The following is a 6,208-nucleotide window of genomic DNA, read 5'->3' as shown; positions in this document are numbered from 1 at the left end:
AGGTCTTTTTAAAGACAAAAATGGAATGGCGGTAAAGAGAGCAGAAATAAAGAGAACACTGGTGGCTTTTTTCCTTTTACACAAACCCACAGAAAAAACACCAAAACATTCTGAGGAGCTAACCCTTCTTCAAGCTGGGTTAGGAAAGAAGACAGTTCAAATTCCTGAGGATGCAAATCACAAGGAGATATTTTCATCATCATCATTCTCTGCAAATGCTTTAATGGGAGCAGGAGAACACCAAGTCTTTGCTTGCACTTTCCAATTGCTTAGTATCTTATGCAGCACCCTCTGAAGTTTCTGCATACTACTTTTTTTAACATATATTTACACACTGTTGATACATCAGATATATTTTATTTGTACACTTGTCTGTTTTTCTTTGGATTTTTTTATTTTTATTTGCCTTAACTGTTTCTGAGTGCCATTTTCGCATTTTAAAAAGTACAATGTTTGCTCAACTATTTTAATGTAGTAATCGTCCATATGATTTTTGACAGATCTTAGACATTCTTTGTGAGACATATCCAAAAATGAAGGATTTAAAAGGGGGCTGGTTAATCCATAAAGCTATGGGTAAAATCAAAACCTAAATATTAATAAATAATATTACTTGATATTTTCAACATGTATGTGAGGGGTTAATGATTTTGTAAATTTTTAACAACAGGAGGATCGAGCCAAAGAAAGCTCAATGTGATCACCCCAGAAGAGATGGTGTATACAGGCAGCAGTCTTGTAAAGACCTGGGGAGGCCGTGGGTGTCTGTATATAATGCCTATACAACAGGTGCTGGACACAATTCCCCTCCCTTTTTCAGCAAAGGAGTTCCAGGCCATGCCTAGAGCACGATGTTCTTCGTGTCATGAACACATCCCACTCCAGCTTCTCTCTGTTCATGTACAGAACTGCTTCAGTACACCAGACATCAATGAGGTATATGATATAAACAAAATGTTTAATGTGTGAATGTACATATGTGTACACTTTATTACTGATTTGTCTTTTATAGTGACCGTGAAGTAATTGTCTTGGAAGATGATACAACTGTGAGTTTTTAATCACATCTAAAGTCATTGTATCTCCCATACCTTATTTCTTTAAATTGATCATCTGTAATTATATAGGTGACCATTAATCCTGCGGACTCTGCTGTCAGTATAAGTATATGGCAGTGCTGTACTTAGCTAAAGTATATTTTTTCTTTTCATAAATACACGTGTGTTATAATTTTTCCTATAGCCACCCAGTTCTCCAGTGGGATCTGACAAAAATGTAAGATGACAGAGCTGTAAATAACCAAAAGGGTACAACAGAAAACATGGAACATGCAAAGAAGCAATATACAAAAAGTTTTAAGCAACTTTGATGCTAGTCAGTATAGAGTTCCTATGATTGCTTGTTCGCTAGTTATTTTGAAATTATGTCTATAATAGGTTTCATGTCCATTGTGTGATAATGAATTCACACAGGAGTTTATCCAAATACATGCCAGCATGTGTGGTGAAAAGGAAAGGCACAGGTACATGTTTTTACCATATACATTGTTCAGAGTGTTTTATCAAAGATTTAAAACAGATTTTTTGTTTATATGTTAACATCTTCACAGCACCATACTAGGTGCAGATGACACCTCAAAGCACTTGAGCAGGTATGCACTTTTAGCAATTTTGTATCTAGCTAGGTTTTCTACACAACTTGTTTTAATATGTTTTTGTTGTTGTCAATAGCTTATCAGACATCCTGAGGTTTCTACAAGAAAGAATTGACACCACTAAAACCTTTAACATTAATGTGACAAGGGAGGACCTCTACCAGAGAGGTCTGAAACAGTGGGCCAGACAGAAACAGGCCTCCCCCAAGAACCAACTGCATATTTGCTTTATTGGAGAACAAGGCATTGATGATGGAGCACTACGTAGAAAGTTTCTTACCGGTATGTAATCCTTACTAACATCAAGATACCATCTTAGAAAGGATTTGTAAATGGCAAACTGTTTTCTTCATAGAAATGATGTGAGGCCTTGAGTTGAATTTATTTGAAGGAGATGCATATAAGGGCAAAAACCCTAAATATAGTATTTCCTACTACCAGGACAACAGATACAGGTATGTGTAATATAATGCCATACAGCAATTAAAGAGCAATACAGCCTAACTGGCTTTTTACTGTCTTTACGAATCTGTGGGGAGGTCATTGCCACCAGTTTGGTTCAAGGAGGACCAGCACCAAACTTCTTTTCGACTTGGTCCTACCATTTGTTGTGTCATGGACAAGTAACAAATGAAGATTTGCTGGAGGTGACTGATACAGAAATCCAAAATCTGATTCAAAAGGTAAATTAAACAAATTATTATATTATTTTTTACTCTTAAATGGTACCAACAGATGTGATTTGTTTAAGGTGGAAGGTGCAGGAGAGACACTGAGAGACTTTTCATTGCAGCATGTGGCTACACAGGTCCCATTCACAGCGATCAGAAAAAGGCTATTATTGAGTATGTTAATGCAGCATTAAAAAAATCCCTGTGACTTACAAAAACATTACTAGATTTGCATTTGTTTTACTAGTGCCATCAGACTGCATTCAGGGATTAGGCTCATACCGATGCTAACTAAGCTTAGGGAAGGACTGGCTATCAATGGTTTAGATGAGCTGGTGCCACATCATCACCAGGTTTTCCAGCCGCTCTTCCTTCCCGGAAACCTAAAAGAAGTAAGTAAAAATTCTATAGGCCCCTTCACTGTCCACTTTTAAAACCTTTCTGAAAACACATTTCTTTTCTTTGGCTTTTGGCACAACCTGCTTTTATTTTTGTACTGATTTTATTTGCTGTTTTTATTGTGCTTTCCTTGTCCTTTGTTTGCAATGTTTCTTGATTTTACATAAGCAGCATTTTTGCACTGTTGCAGCTACAGTTGTGAAAGTGGTAAAAGTAGTAACCTCAGGCTGTGTACTAATATCACTGCACTGACTTATTTGATTGGTAGGTAAATCTTTTCTAATTCACACATTTTTTAAAAACATATTTTGTAGGTGGATGCACACTTCATTCTACAGGCTCTGTCTCCTGAGTTCAGTGGAAAGGGATCAGTAAGACACCGAAAGGAAGTAAACATTATCAACTTTTTGCAGGACTTCTTGCAAATCCTGGAAGGCCAAGGTAGCTACAGAGCACTGGCCACTTCATAAATTCCACTGGTAACCCTAAAAAAAACTGTTCAGAAAACAATCTCCTATTTTGCAAAGAAAAATTAAGTAGTTTAATATGTAAATACATGTTTTGAGAAGCAGATTTACACATTGTACATTCATTAGCTCACACATGGTGCATAAGGGTGCAACAAAAATGTATGGTATTTTTGTGACATTATTTTGTCCCTCCAGGAACAGAGAATCAAGATGGGAGCCCATCTAATGCTTGTGGAGCAAAGCAATTGTCAGTGCCAGGTTTCTTCCAGTGGGTTTCAGGTCAGACACATGTGCCACTAACAGACGCCAAACGAGATTAATATTGTATGGCCTGTATGATTTCTGCTGGGACATCCACGTGTCTAGAAAGTGCTTCCCAGAGATACAGCTCCTGACGACATGCAAATTCCAAAAAATCTGTGTCGAGAGGTGTTCTTCCGAGGGCTGTCTCCAATTTCATAATCAGTCTGGATATAAACTCTTGTTGTACAATGCCCTATAAAAAAGTTAGCAATTTAGATAAGTTAAATAAATAAGCAATTCAGACAACTTTCAAAACAAACTGCTAACGATTTTAAAGATAATTACATGTATATCTTGAGGCTCTGCCGATGCCATTGCCAACAGCGTTAATGTTTTTTTCCAAATATAAAGCTGGTCAAAAGAGAAGACCAGTTAGAAAGAAAAGGCACAGTTATATGATTATTTCAAACTACCAATAAAGTTAGCTTCTGTTTTGTTTACATTAAATGACTGCGGGGAAACCAAAAGTTTATAAGCTAATGTTCATTTATTTGTAACCTGGCGTTATGTTGTCTTGAGAGCTTGTGTTTGTAGTATGAATAAACATGTTTGACTGTACAACTAAATGTACTGTTACTATACAATTTCTAAGATAAATAATTCACCACAACTGAGTTCTGATGCTGTGCAAAATAGAGGCTAAAGACATGGGCAAAACAACGGTAATAGTGAAAATGTCTTGACATCTTAAAATATAGGATTAGGTCATTTTAAACCGCAATAAACAAATATACAGTAGTGATGGCGCGTGTAGTACAGATGATAGTTCATTATCAAAGGAATCTGTTATCAAACAAAAAATATAATAATGATTGATTAAACACTTAACTATATGCTTTCTCAAATCAACACATAGCCTGTAGCAAGTGATGTAGTAATTTTATGAAAAAAAACCATAATACGCAAAAGTTTCACTTTGTTGCTTTTGCTGTGATTTATTTGTATAATTTCTGTATTTGTCACTCAATATCAACTGGAGTTTTGGGTGGTTATAGCCCTACAGCTATAGCCGGTACAGCTGGTTTGCGAGTGCCCGAGCTGGATTTGGGTCTCACATCTCGCCTGGGGATGATACTGATGATACTGCGCAGTGCTTCGGCCTGCTTTTTCCTCAGCTCAAATTTCGCCTGTATGGCGTCGAGAGATTGCCCAAACAGCCCGTCGGCTACCACCGGTTCATCCAGGTAGACGGATCTATCCCTATCCGGGATGTCAGAGAGCGTCAGCCACAGGTGCCTTTGCGCAACCACCGTTGATGCCATCCCTGTGCCCAATGACAGAGCTGCACAGCGGGATACACGGAGGATGTAGTCAGCGGTGATTCTCACCTCATTCAAGAGTGGCATCACAGGGCTCTCCGGCGGTGTTGCGGCTCCAAGCTCCGCCAAGCGCATAGCTTGGTATGTTTGCAGCATGGTAATGGAGCTCAGGGCACGAGCAGTGGTCGCTTGAGCCTTGTGGATTTTCTGCAATTGAGCATCGGAGAACCTACAGTGCTTAGTTGGAAGCGATGTTGGACCACCGCACCATGATTTTGGGACGGGGCCAGATATGCTGCCAAAGACGGTTACATAGGCGGAATATTCACCAGTCCGGCTTTTTCGGCGCCTTCCAGGTCCAGATACTGTCCATAACCCGGTACCATGACGCGGGTGGACAGTGGTTTGTTCCATGAAGACGTCAACTCAGAGACAAAGTCTGGGAACATGGGTAGATGGTGTTTGACTGCGTGCGGCCGGCTCCGAGGGGAGATAAAATCCCGCGAATCGCGATGGCTTCTCCGCAGGAGGTGGGGAGGGCCATTCCACGTCCAGGGTGTCAGCTGCACGGCGGCAAAGAGAGAAAAAAGACATGTCGCCCGGGTCTGCTGGCGCAGCAGCAGCAGCCGGACTCAGCAGAGACTCAACCTCGTCATCGGACAGACCATGAACATCCAAACCAATGTCTAGTACGTCCTCCTCTCCCTGAAGGGGTTCTAGTTGAAGCTGAGACCGAGCACCTGCATTATCGGCTAACCCATCAACATACTCCATATGGTCTGCCCAGCTGGAAGCGGGGACTTCGACCGAAAAGCCGTCCTCGTCAGAATCGGACGAAACTGTGTTTCCCGCCTCGGAGAGCAGTGGGTCTCGCCGTGTGACAGCAGCCTCTCCCAGCACCTTCTCGAGGAATTTAACCTGCCTCTCCAGGGTCGAGCAACGAAGCTGACGACAGAACACACATGCTTCGGGCTCCGCCAACGCTCTGCGAGCATGAACGATCCCGAGACAGATGGGACAAGCCTCATGCTGGTCCTTCTCATGAAGCGAGAAGCCGCACCCCTGAGGACAGGGACAAATAGAAGACTTCTGCTTCGCTTGTGTTAGCTTTGTGCTCATCCCGAACCACAAAGCCAGACCGAACTGCTTTAACTTAGCGCTTCGCGGGCAGACACGCTCACCAGCAGGCAGCAGTGACTAACTCCAACAAAAGCAGTTGAACTAGTTCCAAGAAGCCTTTAGAAAGAGACACAGAGCTAACCAGCAGCAGCTAGCTAGCCTGACTCAAAAAGGTGTTCTTAGCGAGGTGAAGAGCGTAAGAACTGAGTAATGACGACGATGACGGAGAGGTATATAGTGCAGGCGGGGCCTGTCACCTGTCGTCATCACATCATTTGCCTAGGAGGCGTGATTAGAGGTGGCTTCAGCCAGGACACACAGAGCGTGATATCC

The 6,208-nt window shown here is 41.4% G+C and overlaps 1 long non-coding RNA gene across 1 annotated transcript; it reads left to right on the top strand.

Moving 5' to 3' along the window:
• Positions 1-497: 497 nt before the first annotated feature.
• LOC124873050 lies at positions 498-3,526 on the top strand. The gene is made up of 9 exons (XR_007039424.1): positions 498-576; positions 671-1,522; positions 1,610-1,651; positions 1,731-1,936; positions 2,010-2,337; positions 2,406-2,499; positions 2,573-2,717; positions 3,039-3,165; positions 3,390-3,526. It is a non-coding gene; the product is annotated as an uncharacterized LOC124873050 (long non-coding RNA).
• Positions 3,527-6,208: the final 2,682 nt, after the last annotated feature.

This window comes from Girardinichthys multiradiatus, chromosome 8 (genome assembly GCF_021462225.1).
Source record: "Girardinichthys multiradiatus isolate DD_20200921_A chromosome 8, DD_fGirMul_XY1, whole genome shotgun sequence".
In the NCBI taxonomy this organism is placed as follows: Eukaryota; Metazoa; Chordata; class Actinopteri; order Cyprinodontiformes; family Goodeidae; genus Girardinichthys; species Girardinichthys multiradiatus.
This window is presented reverse-complemented; position numbering and strand designations above follow the sequence as displayed.